General features: G+C 37.8%; 1 protein-coding gene and 1 non-coding gene across 5 annotated transcripts in view; both read left to right on the forward strand.

Annotated features, from left to right (window-relative positions):
* The window catches only part of N4BP2L1 (NEDD4 binding protein 2 like 1), a 39,371-nt gene that overhangs the window by 10,931 nt on the left and 7,858 nt on the right, over positions 1-20,582 (forward strand). The gene's annotated exons all lie outside the window — the stretch shown is intronic.
* LOC118624850 lies at positions 3,644-3,754 on the forward strand. The gene has a single exon (XR_004958514.1). It is a non-coding gene; the product is annotated as a small nucleolar RNA SNORA16B/SNORA16A family (small nucleolar RNA).

Genomic DNA, 20,582 nt, shown 5'->3' on the forward strand with positions numbered 1-20,582 from the left:
AAAAGATAAACAAGATTGATGGAGCCTTAGCTGGACTCACCGAGAAACAAAGAGAACACAAATGCACAAAATCAGAAATAAAAGAGGAGAAGTAACAAGTGACACCACAGAAATACAAAAGATCGTTAACAGCTACTATGAACAATTATATGGCAACAAATTCCACAATCTAAGCGAAATGGACAAATTTCTAGAAACACACAGTCTCCCAAAACTGGACCGGGAAGAGAGAGAAAACTTGAACAGACCAATAACAACTAAGGAAATTAAGGAGGTAATCAAGACTCTCCCAGCAAACAAAAGCCCAGGCCCAGATGGCTTCACCAGGGAGTTTTAACGAACATTCAAAGAAGAACTAACACCCATTCTCCTCAAACTATTTCAAAAAATTCAAGAAGAAGGTAGACTTCCACACTTGTTTTATGAGGTCAGCATAATTATAGTTCCAAAACCAAAAAAAGACACTACAAAGAAAGAAAACTATAGGCCAATATCTCTGATGAACACAGATGCCAAAATCCTGAACAAAATACTTGCAAATTGGATCCAGCAATACATCAAAAAAAATTATTCACCATGACCAAGTGGGATTCATCCCAGGGATGCAAGGCTGGTACAATATTCGCAAATCAATAAATGTGATACATCACATAAACAAAATGAAGAATAAATTAACACCACATGATCATATCAATAGATGCTGAAAAAGCATTCAACAAAATCCAGCATCCATTTCTGATAAAAATGCTCAGCAATGTGGGAATAGAGGGATCATATCTCGACATAATAAAACCCATATATGAAAGACCTACAGCCAACATCATACTCAATGGGCAGAAACTAAAAGTATTTCCCTTAAGAACAGGAACAAGACAGGGATGCCCACTTTCACCACTCTTATTCAACATAATACTGGAAATCTAAGCCGCAGCAATCAGACATGAAGAAAAAATAAAAGGGATCCAAATTGGAAAGGAGAAGTGAAACTGTCATTATTTGCAGATGACATGATATTATACATAGAAAACCCAAAAGACTCCATCAAACATCTACTAGACTTACTAAATGAATTTGGCAAAATAGCAGGATACAAAATTAATGTCAAGAAATTGATGGCATTCTTATACACCAATGATGAACTCACAGAAAGAGAAACTGAAAAAACAATCCCATTTACCATCATGGTAAAAAAAATAAGATACCTAGGAATACACCTAACCAAAGAAGTAAAGGACCTATTCACAGAAAACTACAGGAAAATGAAAAAAGAAGTAGAGGAAGATAGAAAAAAGTGGAAGCACATGGCTTGTTCATGGATTGGAAGAATTGACATCATTAAAATGTCCATATTACCCAGAGCAATCTATAGATTCAATGCAATTCCCATCAAAATACCAACGGCATATTTCACAGAACTAGAACAAATACTTCAAAAGTTCATATGGAACAAAAAGACCCTGAATAGCCACAGCAATTTTGAAAAAGAAGGACAAAGTAGGTGGGATCAGAATACCAGATATCAGGTTATACTACAAAGCCACTGTAATCAAAACAGCCTGGTACTGGCACAAGAACAGGCATATAAACCAGGGGAACAGAATAGAGAACCCAGAAATGGACCCAAGACATTATGCTCAATTAATATTTGACAAAGGAGGCAAGAGCATACAGTGGAGTAAAGACAGCCTCTTTAATAAATGATGTTGAGAAAACTGGACAGCTACATGCAAAAAAAATGAAACTAGACCATCAACTTACACCATACACAAAAATAAACTCAAAATGGATAAAAGACTTAAATGTGATCCGTGAATCCATAAAAATCCTAGAAGAAAATTTAGGCAACTAAATTTCGGACATCATACACAGCAGAATTTTCACTGATACATCACCTAATGCTACAGAAACAAAGGAGAAAATGAACACATGGGACTACATCAAACTAAAAAGCTTCTGCACAGCAAAAGAAACAACCATCAAAATGGAAATGCACTGTATGGGAGAACATCATTGTCAATGATACATCAGATAAGGGATTAATTTCCAAATTATATAGAGTACTCATACAATTCAACAAAAGGAAGACAACAAACCCAATTTAATAAATGGGCAGAGGAGCTGAATAGACACCTCTGCAAACAGGACATACAAATGTCCAAGAGGCATATGAAGAAATGCTCAACATCACTAATCATCACAGAGATGCAAATTAAAACAACAATGAGGTATCACCTCACACCTGTCAGAATGACCGCCATCAACAAATCATCAAACAAGTGTTGGCGAGGGTGTGGAGAAAAGGGACTTTAGTATAGTACACTGCTGGTGGGAATGCAGACTAGTGCAGCCACTATGGAAAACAATATGGTGTTACCTCAAAAAATTAAAAATTGAACTGCCATTTGACCCAGTGATCCCACTTCTAGGAATATACCCTAAGAAGCCTGAAACACCAATCAGAAAGAATGTATGTACCCCCATGTTCATAGCAGCACTATTTACAATAGCTAAGATTTGTAAACAGCGCAAGTGTCCATCAGTAGACGAATGGATAAAAAAGCAGTGGTACATATACACAGTGGAGTACTACGCAGCCGTAAGAAAGAAAGATCTCTTATCCTTTGAGATGACATGGGGGGACCTGGAAAGTATTATCCTAAGCGAAACAAGCCAAGCAGAAAAAGACAAATACCACATGATCTCACTTATATGTGGAATATAATGAACATAACAGTCTGAGGAATAGGGTAGATCCAGAGACGTGAAAGTAGGGTACATACTGACAACCCTCAGAAAAGAGGGTGGTGGGGGAAGGGAAGAGATAAACCACAGAACTTATATGCATTTACGGATAACCAATGGATATGAACAACAAAGCCGGAGACGGAATGGGAGGAATGGGGAGGAGGGTGTCAATGGGGTAAACAAGGAGAAACATCTGTAACAAAACTAAAATTTTTTTAAAAAGTTGTTTTTTCTTTATTGATTTTTGAGAGAGGAAAGGAGAGGGAGAGATAGAAATATCAATGAGAGAGAACATCGATTGGCCGCCTCCTGCATGTCCTCCCATGGGGATCAGGCTTAACCCTGGGCATGTGCCATGACCAGGAATCAAACTGGTGACCTCTGGGAGCATGGGTCAATGCTCAACCACTGAGCCACACCAGCCGGGCTTTTGTTCACACTTTTTAAGCAAATGACAAAGTGATCTGAGGGGCTTTCTCTGCCATCTAAAGCAGAGCCTCCAACATTCTTTGCTCTGTATTTTGATTTTCTTTTCTTCCTTGTTTATTATCTGTTCATTTTACTAGAAGGTAAGCTTCATGTGGAACTTAATATTCTGTTCAGCTCCTAAAAGAAGGCTTGGCATATAGTTGGCCTAAATCACTAAATATTTGATGGATTTGTTAATGCCAGCATGGGTCTTGAGTGAAGAAAAAGAGAAATGTAAAAAAATAGTATGGGCTGTGGAGAACAGGCAAGGAAAAATAAATAAATCAGATGGAGTCTCTCGCTCCAAAGTTCTCTTCAGTCCAGTGCACATAAGACTGTTCCTCGGTTTTACACATGAAAATGTTTGATGGGCCATCACTTTCACCCAATAGTAGTATTAAAAAAGGAATTTAAAAAATAGTATCAAAGATGCAGCTCCCATTTAAGCAGCAGTCAAGAAAGAACCCAGAGGGACAGTTTTCTTGTATGGCCACTGTTCTGTTGTCTATAATTAACTTATGACATATTGGGAAACACAGCTAAAAACAAGTTAGCACTGAAGTAGGTGTGTTTCTGACTCCTCAATTCTGAGGGACCAAAAGAACACAAATATGGGGAACCTGTTTCATTGCTAGATTCTGTGGAAGAGTGCTGTTCACATGCAAGACTCTCAAAGGAATTTCTGGCCCTGGCCAGGTGGCTCAGTTGGTTGGAGCATCGCCTTCTACACCAAAAGGTATTGCATTCTATCCCCAGTTGGGACATGTACGGGAGGCAACCAGTCGATGTTTCTCTCTCACATCAATGTTTCTCTCTCTCTCTCTCTCTCCCTTCCTCTTTCTCTGGAAATAAAATTAATTAATTAATTAATTAATTAATGAAAGAAATTTGCCTTGCCTCATTTGGGTCAGTGGTTAGAGCATCGGCTGGTGGACCAGAGAGGTCAGGGTTCAGTTCCTGCTCAGGGCACATGTCTTGGTTGTAGTTTGTCCCCGGCCCGGGGGGCAACCACTCGATGTGTCTCTCACATTGATGTTTCTCTCTCTCTCCCTCTCCTTCCCACTCTATCTCAAGATAAAAATGCAAAAATGTCCTCTGGTGAGGATTAAAAAAATAATAAAAAATAAATAAAAGGAATTTCTCCTACACAGAGTGCCCATGAGGGCCTTCTGGGAGTCTGGGTTTGGATCTGATAAACAGCCCTACTTTAAAGGCATGAGGGGTAAGAGCAAGAGCGAGCAGTAGGACAGACTGGGAACTGTTCACTGGAGTCCCCTTAGCCACTGTGGCTTGGTATCCATAAGGCTGGAGATAGTTGAGGTGCATCTTCAATGGTTCAGGGCCACACACCAGGCCTCAGGAGCAACAGTCCCATGTCATATACAGCAGGCTCTCTCCTCAGGCTGTTGGGTCATGGAAACTGTTTTTACCTCCTAGTTTAAAGTCCTTGAGGGGAAGTCTAATAATATTGAGGACGTGCCAGGATCCAAGAATCCTCTCTCACAGTCCCCTTTGGGGTAAATCCTGTATTTGGGTAAAATTATCAATTTATACATTTTGGTGCCCTATGAAAAGTGTTTAGACAGCAGAGTCTAATATTCAAGAACCATTCATAATTGACCAAATATTTATTGAGTATCTCATGTGCCTGATGTTCTAGATGATTCAAATAGATCGGTGAACAAAAGAGACAAAAAATCCTCACCTTCAAAGAACATATATTCTGTTAGAGAAAAAAAATTCTGAAGGAAAGAAGGATGTTTTAAACAGCATTTGCTCTGTTCTGTTTTTTCAAAAGACAGACAAAAATGGTTTCCATAGCTTGCCCACTTGAGTTATATGTACCCTCAAGAAACGTTCCACATCTGCACAAAGAGAGAAGTCACAGTGATGTTCACTGAAACTGGTTCATGATAGGGAACATTGCGAACAACCTAAATGTCACTAGAGAAAAGGATAAATAAGTGTGGTTTGCTAATTTTATAGCACTCAAGCATAGTGGTTTAGTTCATAGCTCTGGGGCCAGGAGTCTAAGTTTTAATCTAGCTGTACCCCTTGCTGGTCTCTCCCCACACCCCACTTTATTGAGATGTGACATATAACCTTGTGCATGTTCAAGGTATACAATGTATTGATTTTATACACTTATATATTGCAAAATGTTTACCACCATAGCTTAGCTAATACCTGCATATGTCACGTAATTACCATTTGTTTTTTGTAGTGATAGCATTTAAGATCTATACTCTTAGCAAGTTTTAAATACAATACAGTATTAACTATAATCACCATGCAGTACATTAGATCTTCATAAATTATTCATCTTATAACTGGAAGTTTATACCCTTTGACCAACATCTCCTATTTCCTCCACCCCTCAGCCCCTGGTAACTACTACTATTCTGTTTCTATGAATTTGACATTTTTAGATTCCATATGTAAGATCATACAGTATTTGTCTTTCTCTGTCTAATTTCACTTAGCATAATACCCTAAAGTTTTATCCATGTTGTTGCAAGTAGCAGGATTTCCTTCTTTCTCATGGTGGAATAATGTTCCTTCATATATCTATATCATCTATATCTATAGATAGATATCACAACTTCTTTATTCATTCATTTGTTGATGGACATGTAGGTTGTTTCCATATCTTGGTTATTGTGAATAATCAGTGAACATGGAGGTGCAGATTATCTCTTCTAGATCCTGTTTTCATTTCCTTTGGGCAAATACTGAGAAGTGGAATTGCTGAATCATATGGTAGTTGTATTCTTTAGAAAAAAATTTTTTTGAGGGAGAAGGAAAAAGAAACATTGATTGGCTGCCTCACACATTTATACCACTAGGGATCTTATGTTTATGTCTTTCATTTATTTCAAGTTAATTTTTGTGAGTGGTGTAAAATAGGGGTCCATTTTTATTCTGCATGTGGTTATCCAGTTTTCCCAACACCACTTATTAAAGAGACGATTCTTTTTCTATTGAGTATTCTTGGTTTGCTTGTCAAATATTAGTTGACTGTATATGTGAAGATTTATTTCTGGGGCTTACATTTCTGTTCCATTAATCTATATGTCTGTTTTTATGCTAGTACCATACTGTTTTGATTTCTGTAGCCTTGTAAGATAGTCTGAAGTCAGGAAGTATGATGCCTCCAACTTTTGTTCTTTTTTTCTCAGGGTTGCTTTGTCTATTTTGTAGTTTCATATAAATTTTAGAATTATTTGTACTATTTCTATAAAAAATGCCTTGGAATTTTGATGGGGATTGCACTGAATCTGTAGATGGATTTGGCTAGTATGGACATGTTAACAAAATTATTTCTTCTGATCCATGACCATGAAATATCTTTCCATTTGTCTTGTGTCTTTTCAATTTTTTTCATCAAAAGCTTATAGTTTTCAGTGTAAAGAATTTTTACCTCCTTGGTTAAATTTTTTTCCAAGTGTTTATAGTTTTTGATACCACTGTGAATGGGATTTTTTCCCCCAGATGTTTAGTCGTTAGTGTGTTGAAATGCACCTGATATCTGTAAGCTGATTTTGTATCCACTCACTGGTTTTAATTTCTCATCTGTAACCTGGGGGTTACTAACAGTACTTATATCACAGGTCTATTTGAGCATTATATGAGAAGTGAAAGCCAGAACAGTGCTTGGAACACAATAAGCACTTAGTAAATGTTAGCTGTGTTTATTATTATGCTGACAATGGAGTACACATACAGTTAAAAGTAATAGACAAAGTCTATATACCAACATACATGATCTAAAAATATAATCTTCCTTCATTTATTCATTCAACAAATACTTATTGAGTGCCTACTGTGTTCCAGTTAGTGTTCTAAATACTTTGGAATTACCAGTGAACAAAACAGACAAAGATCCTGCCTTAAGGGACCTTATATAGCAGAGGTAGGGCTATAAAATATAAATAAATTATATGTTATTTTAGGAAGTGATAAGTGCTGTGGAAAAGGGAAAAGAGAAAAGAGAAGGATATAGTAAAGGTGTTTGGGATTGCCAGAGTTAAGGTGGGGGATTGGTTGAATTTTAAGCCAATAAAACAAATATGAGAAAATGTCAACAATAATCAGCTCCAGGCGATGGGTATATAGCTGTTAGTTGCTTATGCCTTTCTATTGTTTAATTTTTTTCTCAAAATTTTTCTCTATGATACAAGAGATAAAAGAAAATTGATAATAAGGAGTCTCAAATATAAAGGGAATTAGCTAAGAAGCAGAAAACTGTTAAAGGAGCTAAATAAGATATATTTCTTTAAGAGAATCTAATGTAAATGTTAGAATTTTAAAGTCCATTAGAGATAGAGATGAGAAGAATCACAACTCAGAAAAATAAAGTCACCTAAAAGACAAACATGAGAATAAATAAAACCAGAAAAAATATACCCAAAGCAACAGTTACAGATATAATAGGATATATTTCTGAGTTGAAGACCTAAACAAAAGTGGTAAGAAATACACTCAATACCTAGAAATATCCTGGTAAGACTGTTGCAAAAACTGTTAACCATCACTACTTTCTTAGTTCCTTTTTTTGTTAGGTGTGGCAGTGTGCCAATTATACACCTATGTTTCCAGGCCTCCTGGCCTCTTCCTGCTATGTAGAGAATATTGATGTGAGAGCTGGAGCTGCAGTGGCACCCTGTGCCCTCTAAGAGGCACAGAATGGAAGAATGAAGGAATGGAAGCTGCCTGCTAAGAAAGATGGTAGACACACACTTAACATATATATGGGAAAAGGTTAAAGAAAAAAAGAAAGATGGTAGACACGTGGTCCCATGTTGACTTGGATTCATGAGATACCAGCTCTGCATTCTATCTTTGGATCTCTCTCTCTCTCTCTCTCTCTCTCTCTCTCTCTCTCTCTCTCTCTCTCTCTCTCTCACACACACACACACACACACACACAAACACCCAAACACCCATTTAAAAAGCCACTGTAATTTGAGTCTTCTGTTAAATGTAATTGAGCCCACTTTTAACTGAAACAAATTGGAACTATAAACATCTATGGGAAAGGACTGTAACCCAGTCATTCTCATTCAGCCAAATTGCTAATGTGCAAAGAATTTCTCAGACCCACAAGACCTCACAAAGTATATAATACCCATGTACCTTGACTTTGTATAGACCTGGGGTGAAATTCTGGCAGCACCACAGCCAAGCTAAGTAAACTTAGACCAGTTATTTACTCTCCTGACGTCTTAGTTTCTTTATCTAATAACTGAAGAGAACATTATTTACTTTATAAAATTGTTATAAAGGTTAAGAAAAGGTAATATATGCCCAGTTCTTTGGTTAGTGCTTAGAACTCTTGGGAAAAAAAGAAAACTTATTGGAACAACCAACTTTAGTCTGTCATTAGAAAGATCAAAGACATCAAGAAGGGAATATCCTTTTATTTGATATTGTTCAGAAATATCTCTATAAGAAAATAGGAAAATAAAAGTTTAAGTTTTATAAAGGAATAATTTGCAGTTATTGAATATAATAAAAAATGTTGGAAAAGAAGATAATGGAGATGAATTTACACATCAAGTTTAGTGGAACAAAATATAAAGTTCAATGGCAGGCCAAATTATTTGTTATTTAGTATAGAATAAAGTATTTTAAAACAGTGGGGAATTGATGGATTATTCAGTCAGTGGTTTTGAAATAACCAGGTTGTCATATGGGAAAAAAAATCAAGTTAGATCCTTAACCAATATCACATGCCAAAATAAAATTTGGGATGGATTGGGGAGTAAAATGTAATAGAACAAAGATGAATATTTACAGAAACATGGGGAAGGAAAGACTGTTGTAAATGTATCACAAAAGGCAGAAAATAGAATACAAAAGAGGAATACATGTGACTAGAAAAATTTCCAAAATTTAGAGTTTTATGTTAGAGTTCTTTTCTAAATAAAATTAAAAAATAATTGATGTACTCAAGAAATTTACATATTCACTAAGAAAGAGATACATCTTCCAATAAGGAGGTTTTATTTATTATTATTATTATTATTTTTATTTTTATCCTCACCTGAGGACATTTTTTCATTTCTTGTACAGATAGAGTGGGAGAGAGAGAGAGAGAGAGAGAGAGAGAAACATCGACGTGAAAGGGACACATCGAGTGGTTGCCACCCACACGACCAACCAGGGCCGGGGACAAACTGCAACCAAGGTACATGCCCTTAGAGGGAACCGAACCCGGGTCTCTCCAGACCACAGACCAACGCTCTAACTGCTGAGCCAAACTGGCCAGGGCAATTATTAATATTTTTTTAATCCTCACCCAAGGATATTTTTCTATTTATCTTCAAATAGAGTGGGAGAGAGGGAGAGAATGAGAGAAACATCAGTGTGAGAAGGACACATCAACTGGTTGCCTCCCAACGACCCTGAACAGGGCTGGGGATGTACCGCAACCGAGGTACTTGCCCTTGACCAGAATTGAACCTGCGACTCTTTGGTCTATGGGCTGATGCTCTAACCAACCGCTGAGCCAAACCAACCAGGGTAAGGAGGTTTTATTAATGATGAGACAAAGGACACAGAAATGCAATTCACAAAAGAATATCTCAAAATGACCAGCACACCACCTTAATCAAAGAAGTTTGGGACAAACTAAATGCCTAACCATTGAGCATCGGTTAAATAAATTATGGTACATCTATAGGAACACTTGTGTCATAAATATTAAAAATAATGTCATAGAATAATATTTTTCATAAAGTGGGAAATAACTGCTATGGAAATAAGCTTGTTGAATAGTTGGTATGCCCTATACTATGTTTCTGTTTTTATAAAACAAAACATCAGATGAAAAAGAAATTAATTCTATCTATCAATCAACCAATCAATTATCTGGAGAGAAGATCAAAATGTTGATATTAGGCTTTTGAAAATCTTGGTACGTCCTTGGCTGCAAGATTAATGTGAAGGCTGAGTATATCAAGCTGAGTATTCCAATAGATAACAAGTGAGTGGAAACCTACATCAAGGTGTGTTTTAAGTTTTGTTATAACTCATCAGAGTTGTGGTAGAGACAGTGTTTGTTTCAACTAATGGGACATTTTAACAAAAAATTCCATGGTAGACTTCCGGTCAAGATGGCGGCGTAGGTAAACGCGGTATCCCATCCTCCCACAACCACATCAAAGTTACAACTAAACTACAGAAAAACCATCATTCAAAACCGCCCGAATTCAAGCTGAATGGAAGTCCTACAACTACGAAATTAAATCAGCAGCCACATCCAGACTGGTAGGAGGGGCGGCGGCACAACCGGCTGCTCCCACACCCACTTGTGGCGGATAAAAATCAGGAGGCTCCCGCGGCTGGGAAGGTCCTTCCTGAGGACTGAGGGGTCCCCGTCCCACACCAGGGGCCCCGCTCAGGGTTCCAGTGCCAGGAAGAGAAGTCCCCATAACTTCTGGCTGGAAAAACCAGCGGGAACTGAGGCTCAGGGAGGCTGAAGCGGCTGGAGCCCCAGGCAGCTCCCTACAGGGCCCGCACACAGACTTATCGGACTCTCTCCCTCTAAGCTTGGAGGTGAGGCAGCTCAAGGGGCGCCAGAGACATACAGGGAAGAACTGAACTGTTTGGCACTGGAGCGAGGGTTGGAGAGGGGGCTTTCTCGGGGACAAACGTGTTGTAAGAGGCCTTTGTTCCTTTGGTGAGCCCTTCCAGGGGTGGTGGGGTGGGTGGCAGACAGTCTCCATATCTGGGACTCCAGCAACCTGGCTCACACTGGTAGCCCCGCCCTTCTGACTCCCTGAGGCCCTGCCCCGCCCCACCCAACTTTCAAGCCCACCCAAGCTGTTGCCACTTGCTTAACCATAGGATTGGCCTGTCTTGGATCCTGCTTTAGGTTTTTCCTAAATTCTTTCAAACGAGCAGCATCTGGTCTCAGCTAGCCCCATACCTCTCATTAAGTAATACACTGAAACAAACACAGGGAGGCAGCCAAAATGAGGAGACAAAGAAACAGGTCCCAAATGAAAGAACAGAACAAAACCCCAAGAAAAGAACTAAGCAAAATGGAGATAAGCAACCTAACAGATACTGAGTTCAAAATACTGCTTATAAGGATGCTCAATGAACTTAGTGAGAACCTCAGTGAACTTAGTGAGGGCCTCAAGAGCATAAAAAAAGGACCAGTCAGAAATCATGGATGCCCAGTTATAATTGAAGGAGGCATTAACTGAAATAAAGAATAATTTACACAGCTTCAATAATAGAGTACGTAAATCCAAGGAGCAAACCATCGATTTGGAATATAAGGAAGCAAAAAATGCCCAATCAGAACAGTAAAAAGAAAAAAGAATTTAAAAAAATGAGGATAGTGTAAGGAGCCTCTGGGACAACTTCAAGCGTGCCAACATTCGCATGTTGGGGGTGCCAGAAGGAGAAGAGCGAGAACAAGAAATTGAAAACCTGTTTGAAACAATAATGGCAGAAAACTTTCCTAACTTGGTGAAGGAAACAGACATACAAATCCAGGAAGCACAGAGAGTCCCAAACAAGATGAACCCCAAGAGGCCCACACCAAGACACATCATCATCAAAATGCAAAAGGTTCAAGACAAAGAGAATCTTAAAAGCAGCAAGAGAAAGGCAGCTAGTTACCTACAAGGGAGTTCCCATAAGACTGTCAGCTGACTTCTCAAAAGAAACTTTGCAGGCCAGAAGGGAGTGGCAAGAAATATTCAGAGTGATGAAAACCAAGAACCTACAACCAAAATTACTCTATCCTGCAAAGCTGTCATTTAGAATCGATGGCCATATAAAAACTTTCCCAGACAAGAAAAAGTTAAAGGAGTTCATCACTACCAAACCGTTATTATATGAAATGATGAAGGGTCTTTTTGAAGAAAAAGATAAAATGTATGAACAAACAAAATGGCAATGAATACATTTCTATCAACAATGGAATCTACAAACAAAATGAACATATAGAACAGAAACATTCTCATAGATACAGAGAACATTTTGTTGGTTGCCAGTTGGGAGGAGGGTTGGAGGAATGGGTGAAAAAGGTGAAGGGATTAAGAAGTACAAATTCATTGCTAGATTGACAAACCTCAAAGGGAAAGGGGTGGTGGGGTGGTGGGAAGAAATAAACCAAAGAACTTATATGCATAACCAATGGACACAGACAATAGTGTGGGAAAAGGTGGGAGGGGGGTGGGAGTGGGGAGGAGGGGGTCAATGGGGGAAAAATGTGGAACATCTGTAATACAGTTTACATCCAACAATAAAGATTTGAAAAAGAAAAAAAAATTTTGAAAAAATGTTGATATTAGTTATTTTTAGATAGGGGGAATATAGGAACCTCTACATTTTTACAGTTTTTGGTTTCAAACTATTCTGTAGTGAATATGTATTTTTCCTTACTAATTAGAAAGAAAAAACACTATTTTTAAGGTTTGTGTAGAAAAAGACACAGGAGATACCTTGAAGGGGTACCTGCTAAATAAAGAATAATGGTAGTAAGGATTATTAAAAGGGGAGGGAAAGAAAGTTCTTTGCAAGAGAATGCTACCTAGTAAATTACATAATAAGAAAAATCAATATTCTGCATTCCCAATGTAATATTGCCAGGCATTCATTAGCAATGAGGTAGAGCTCACTGAGGGGAAGGTTGTTGGGATTTCACAGTTTGACCCCCCTCTACCCCCATTACATGATGTTACAATGGAGAGATCTGGCCGGCACCACCTTTTAGCCAAGTGATCAAACTTAGCACACGCTGTTGCTAGGTGCACAAATACCACCTCTGTACTTGCTTTCCAAAATGTTTAACGTGGATCTAATCATGAGGAAACAATCAGACACACCCAGAATCTGAGGCATGCTCAGCAGTTAGAGCGTTGGCCTGTGGTCCAGAGAGACCGGGTTTGGTTCCTGCTAAGGGAATGTATCTCGGTTGCAGTTTGTCCCTGGCTCTGGTTGGGTTGTACGGGTGGCAGCCACTCGATGTGTACCTTTCACATCAATGTCTCTCTCTCTCTCTCTCTCTCTCTCTCTCTCTCTCTCTCGCTCGCTCTCTCTCTCCCTTCCACTCTATCTGAATAAAAAATGAAGGAATGTCCTTGGGTGAGGAAAAAAAAATACATATGTGAGAACTAGGACAGATACTTCAAAATTTTATATGGAACCATAAAAGACCCCAAATAGCCACAGCAATCTTGAGAAAGAAGAACAAGGTTGGAGGAATCATGATACCTGATATCAAACTATACTACAAGGCCATAGTAGTCAAAACAGCATGGTACCAGCATAAAAACAGACATAGATCAATGGAACAGAATATAAAGCCCAGAAAAAAACCTATACCTATATGACCAACTAATTTTTGACAAGAGTCAAGAACATACAATGGAAAAAAAGAATGTCTATTCAATACATGATATTGGGAAAATTGGACAGATACATGCAAAAAACTGAAATTAGACCACTTTCTTACACCATATATATACAAGAATAAACTAAAATGGATTAAATACTTAAATGTTAGACTTGAAAATATAAAAGTTCTAGAGAAAAACATAGGCAGTAAAATCTCAGAAATATTTTTAGTAATTTTTTTTCTGGGCAAGGGAAACAAAAGAAAAAAAATAAACAAATGGGATTACATCAAGCTCAAAATGTTTTCCACAGCAAGGGAAACCATCAACAAAATGAAAAGATAACCTGCTGGCCTGACTGGTGTGGCTCAGTGGTTGAGCATTGACCCATGCACCAGGAAGTAGCCAGTTTGATTCCTGGTCAGGGCACAGGCCCAGGTTGTGGGGCAAATACCCAGTGAGGGGCATGCAGGAGGTGGCCAGTCGATGTTCTCTCTCATTGATGTTTTTTTTTTTTTTTTATCCTCACCCAAGGACATTCCTCCACTTTTTGTTCAGGTAGAATGGGAGGGAGAGAGAGGGAGAGAGAGAGAGAGAGAAACATCGACATGAAAGAGACACATCAAGTGGCTGCCACCTGCACGACCAACCAGGGCTGGGGACAAACTGCAACCGAGGCACGCGCCCCCAGCAGGAACCAAACCCGGGTCTCCCTGGACTACAGGCCGATGCTCCAACCACTGAGCCAAACTGGCCAGGGCTCATTGATGTTTCTATCTTTCTCTCCCTTCTTCTTCCTTGCTCTCTCAAATCAATAAAGGAAAAAAAATTTTTTTAAAGAAAAGACAACCTACTTAATGGAAGAACATACTCATCAATGATATATTTGACAAAGGGTTAATATCCAAAATGTATAAAGAACTTATACAACTAAACACAAAAAACAAACAAAACAGTCCAATTGAAAAATGGGCAAAGGACCCAAATAGATACTTCTCCAAAGAGGACACATAGATGGCCAATAGACATCTGAAAAGATGCTCAGTGGGTCTTCCCTGTCACTACCCAATATCCATGGATGTACTGACCTGGCGTGCCCCAAACTACCAGACCGTGAAAATGGTGAGACAAAAAAACAACCCCCAAAGAAAGAAAAGGAGGACTCACCAGAAAAGGAATTAAATGAAATGAAGGCAAGCAGTTTGTCAGATAAAGAATTCAAAGTAATGGTTTTAAGGGTACTCAAACAATTTATTGAGAATTATAATCAACTAAATGAGAATTATAAAGAACTCAGCAGGAGCTTGAAAATGATTTAAAAGCTATTAATAAAAATCAAGTGGAAATAAAGAATGGCATAGCTGAAATAAAGATCACCTTGAAAGGATTCGATAGTAGATAAGAAGAAGCTAAGGACTGAATCAGCGAGATAGAAGACAAGTAGGAAAAAACACCCAATTAGAGCAGCAAATGGGAAAAAAAATTAAAAAGCAGGAGGAAAGTTTAAGGGAGCTATGGACAATATAAAATGTAACAACATTTGCATTGTAGGGTACCAGAAGGAGAAAAATCAGAGAAAGGAATTGAGAACCTGTTTGAAGAAATAATGACAGAAAACTCCCCTAACCTGGTGAAGGAAAATGTCATACCAGTTCAGGAAACACAGAGAGTCCCAATCAAGATGAACCCCAAAAGGCCCACATCTAGACACATCATAATTAAAATGGCATGTTAAAGACAAATAATCTTTTTTTTTTTTTTTTTATCCTCACCCGAGGACATTTTTCCTTTTTTTTTTTTGTTCAAGTAGAGTGGGAGGGAGAGAGAGGAACAGAGAGAGAGAGAGAAACATCGATGTGAAAGGAACACATCGAGTGGCTGCCACCCGCACAACCGGCCAGGGCCGAGGACAAACTGCAACCGAGGTACGCGCCCTTAGCGGGAACCGAACCCGGGTCTCTCCGGACCGCAGGCCGACGCTCTAACCACTGAGCCAAACCGGCCAGAAGACAAAGAATCTTAAAGGCAGCAAGAAAGAGACAGAAAGATATCTACAAGGGGAGCTCCCATTAGACTGTCAATTGATTTATCAATAGAAACATTTCAGGCCAGAAGGGAATGTCATGAAATATACAAAGTAATGAAAAGCAAGGGACTGAATCCAAGACTACTCTATCCAGAAAGGCTATCACTCAAAATTAAAGGAGAAATAAAGACCCCCCCAAAAAGGCTAAAGAAGTTTATTACCACCAAACCAACATTGCAGGAAATGCTAAAGGGACTTCTGTAAGAAGAAAAATAAGTAGAGAGAGAAAGAGAGATGAACACAGGCATTAAGAATAAAAATGGCAACAAATAGATACCTATCAGTAATAACCTTAAATGTAAATGGCTTAAAAGCTCCAATCCAAAGATATAAGGTAACTGATTGGATAAGAAAACATAGCCCACATATATGCTGTCTACAAGACAACCACCTCAGAACAAAAGACTCACACAGGATGAAAGTGAAGGTATGAAAAGAATTTTCCATGCAAATGAAAAAAAAAAAAAGCTGGGATAGCAATTTTTATATCTGATAAAATAGACTTCAAAATGAAGGCCATGACAAGAGACAAAGAAGGGCACTACATAATATTAAAAGGTTTGAGCCAATAAGAGCATATAATCCTGGTAAACATATATGCACCTAATATAGGAGCACCAAAATATATTAAAAGACTGGAGGCCCTGGCCAGTGTGGCTTAGGGTTGGAGCATTATCCCACAGACTGAATGGTTGCAGGTTCAATTCCCAGTCAAGGGCATGGGCCTGGGTTGCAGGATGATCCCCAGCCCCAGCTGGGTTGTGTGGGAGGCAATCAATCAATATGTCTCTCTCACATAGCTGTTTCTGTTTCTCTCGCTCCCTCCCTCCCTTCCACCTTATCTAAAATAATCAATGAAAAAGTATCCTCTGGTGAGGATTAGCAAAAAATAAAAAGTGGAAATTGCTGGAGGACTTTAAGGGAGAACTTGACAGCAATACAATCATAGTAGGGGACTTGAACACCCCACTGACATCACTGGATAAATCTTCTGGACAAAGAATCAACAAGGAAACAGAGACCCTAAATGATACACTAGATCAGATGGATGTAATTGCTATTTACAGAACATTTCACCCCAAAGTTGCACAATATACATTCTTCTCAAGTGCATGTGGGATATTCTCAAAGATAGACCGCATGTTAGGTCACAAACTAAATCTTTACAAGTTCAAGAAGACTGAAATCATATCAAGCATCTTCTTGGATCACAATGCCATGAAACTAGAAATAAAGTACAGTAAAAGCACTCCAAATCATTCAAACACATGGAGGTGAATAGCATGTTATTAAAAAACAAATGGGTTACCAAGGAGATCAATAAAGAAATAAAAATCTTCCTAGAAACAAATGAAGATGAACACACAATAACCCAATATCTATGGGACACAGCTAAAGCAATCTTGAAATGAAAGTTCATAGCATTACAGGTCTACTTCAAAAAACAAGAAAAATTTCCAAATAAACTAACTCTACAATTTAAAGAATTAGAAACAGGGAAAAAAAACAAAAAACAAACAAGAGTTAGTAGAAGGAATGAAATAATAAAGATAATGAAATAATAAAGATCAGAGTGGAAATAAATGACATAGAGACTAAAAAAAAAAAAAAAAAAAAAAAAAATACAAGAGATCAGTGAAACCAAGAGCTGATTCTTTGAAAAAATAAACAAGATTGATGAACCTCTAGTCAGACTCACCAAAAAACAAAGAGAGAGGACTAAAATAAATAAAATCAGAAATGAAAGAGGTGAAGTAACAACTGACACTGCAGAAATACAAAGGATTGTAAGAAAATATTATGAACAATTATATGCCAACAAATGGGACAACCTAGGGGAAATGGACAAATTCCTAGAGTAATACAAACTTCCAAAACTCAACATGGAAGAGTCAGAAAATCTCAAAAGACCACTAACAACTAAGGAAATTGAAACAGTAATCAGTAAACTCCCAGCAAACAAAATCTCTGGGCCAGACAGCTTCAAAGAGGAAATAACACCTATTCTCCTCAACCTATTCCAAAAAATTCAAGAGAATGGAAGACTTCCAAGCTCTTATGAGGCCAGCATAATCCTAATTCCAAAACCAGATAAAGACACTACAAAGAAAGAAAACTACAGGCCAGTATTCCTGGTGAACATAGATGCCAAAATCCTCAACAAAATATTAGCAAATCAAATCCAGAAATATATTTAAAAATATATTCATCACAACCAAGTGGGATATATCCCACGGGTGCAAGGCTGGTACAATATTTGCAAACCAATAAATGTATTTACACCATATAAACAAAATAAAAAGATAAAAATCATATATAATCATATAAATAGATGCCAAAAAAATTTGACAAAATCCAGCACCCATTATTGATAAAAACTCTCAGCAAAGTGGGAATAGAGGGATCATATTTCACCATAATAAAGGCCATATATGACAAATTTACAGCCAACATCATTACTCAGTGGGCAAAAATTAAAAGCATTTCCCATAAGAACAGGAACAAGACAGGGATGTCCACTTTTGCCACTCTAATTCAACATAGTACTGGAAGTTTTCGCCTTACTGATCAGACAAGAAGACAAAATAAAAGACATCCAAGTTGGAAAGGAGGAAGTGAAACTGTCATTATATTCGCAGACGACATGATATTGTACATAGAAGACCCTAAAGACTCCACCAAAAATCTACTAGATTTAATAAATGAATTTGGCAAACTAGCAGGATACAAAATTAACATCCAGAAATGGATGACATTTTTATACCAATAATGAGCATTATACCAATAATGAGCATTCAGAAAAAGAAACTAAAAAAACAATCCCATTTACCATTGCAACAACAACAAAAAAATTAAGATACCTAGGAATAAACTTATCCAAGGAGGTAAAAGACCTGTTTTTGGAAAACTACAGGACATTGAAAAAAGAAATAGAGGAAGATATAGAAATGTGGAAGCATATACCATGTTCATGGATTGGAAGAATTAACATCATTAAAATGTCCATACTACCCAAAGCAATCTATAGATTCAATACAATCCCTATTAAGATACAAATGGCTTATTTCACAGAGCTAGAACAAAAAGTCCAATGTTTATATAGAACCAAAAAATACCCAGAATAATCTTGAAAAAGAAGAACAAAGTTGGAGGGATCACAATACTGGATCTCAGGTTATACTACAAAGCCACTGTAATCAAAACAGCCCGGTACTGGCACAAGAACAGGCATAGAGATCAAAGAAACAGAACAGAGAACTCAGACATTGACCCAAGACATTATGCTCCCTTAATATTTTACAAAGGAGGCAAGAGCATACAATAAAGATAGTCTCTTCAATAAATGGTGTTGGGAAAATTGGATAGGTACATGCAAACAAATGAAACTAGACCAGCAACTTACACATACACAAGAATAAACTTAAGATGGATAAAATACTTAAATATAAGTTGTTGAAACTATAAAAATCCTAGAAGAAAATTTAGGCAGCAAAACCTCAGACATCACATATAGCAGAATCTTCACTGATACATCACCTAGGGCAAAGGAAACAAAGAAAAAATAATAATAAATGGGACTATATCAAACTAAAAAGCTTCTGCACAGCAAAAGAAACCAGCTTCAAAATGAAAAGGGAACTCACTTTCTGGGAGAACATATGTGGCAATTATACATCTAATAATGGGTTAATTCCCCAAATCTATACAATACTCATACAACTCAACAAAAGAAAGACAACTCAATTACAAAATGGGCAGGGGAACTGAATAGATACTTCTCCAAAGAGGACACACAGATGTCCAAGAGACATATGAAAAAATGCTCAGTGTCACTAATCATCAGTGAGATGCAAACTAAAATGACTATGAGGTATCACCTCACACCTGCCAGAATGGCTGCCATCATCAAATCATCTAACAAGTGCTGACGAGGGTGTGGAGAAAAGGGGACTCTAGCACATTGCTGGTGGGAATATAGAGTGGTGCCACCACTCTGGAAAATAATATGGTGTTTCTTCAAAAATTAAAAATAGAACTGCTATTTGACCCAGTGATTCCACTTCTAAGAATATATCCTAAGGAGCCTGAAACACCAATCAGAAAGAATATATGTACCCCTATGTTCATAGCAGCGCTATTTACAGTAGCTAAGATTTGGAAACAGCCGAAGTGCCCATCAGTAGATGAGTGGATAAAAAAGCTGTGGTACATATACACAGTGGAATACTGTGCATCTGTAAGAAAGAAAGATCTCTTACCCTTTGAGATGACATGGAGGGACCTGTAAAGTATTATACTAAGTGAAATAAGCCAGTCAGAGAAAGACAAGTATCATATGATCTTACTTATTTGTGGTATATAATGAACAAAATAAGCTGACGAACAAAATAGATCCAGAGACACAGAAGTAGGGAACAGACTGAAAAACCTCAGAGTGATGGGGGTGAGAGGGGTGGAAAAGATAAACCAAAGAACTTATATGCATATATGCACAACCAATGGACACAAACAATAGTGCAGTGAAGGCAGGTAGTTGGGGAAAAGAGTGGGAAGGAGGGTGTAAATGGGAAAAGGGAGGAAATCTGCAATACTTAAAATAAAGATAATAAAAAAGAAAAGGTGCTCAATGTCACTGATCATCAGAGAAATGCAAGGTAAAACCACAGTATTACCTCACATCTGTCAAATGGCTAAAATCAATAAATCAACAAATAACAAATGTTGAGGATATGGAGAAAAGGGATCCCTTGTGCACTGTTGGTGGGAATGCAGATTGGTGTAGCCACTGTGGAAAACAGTATGGAGTTCCCTCAAAAATTAAAAATGGAATTTCCATTTGACCCAGCGATTCCATTTCTGGGAATGTATCTGAAGAAGCAGTAATTTGAAAGAATATATGCACCCCTATGTTCACTGCAGCGTTA

Source organism: Molossus molossus, unplaced genomic scaffold, assembly GCF_014108415.1.
Source record: "Molossus molossus isolate mMolMol1 unplaced genomic scaffold, mMolMol1.p scaffold_m16_p_10, whole genome shotgun sequence".
NCBI classification, from domain to species: domain Eukaryota; kingdom Metazoa; phylum Chordata; class Mammalia; order Chiroptera; family Molossidae; genus Molossus; species Molossus molossus.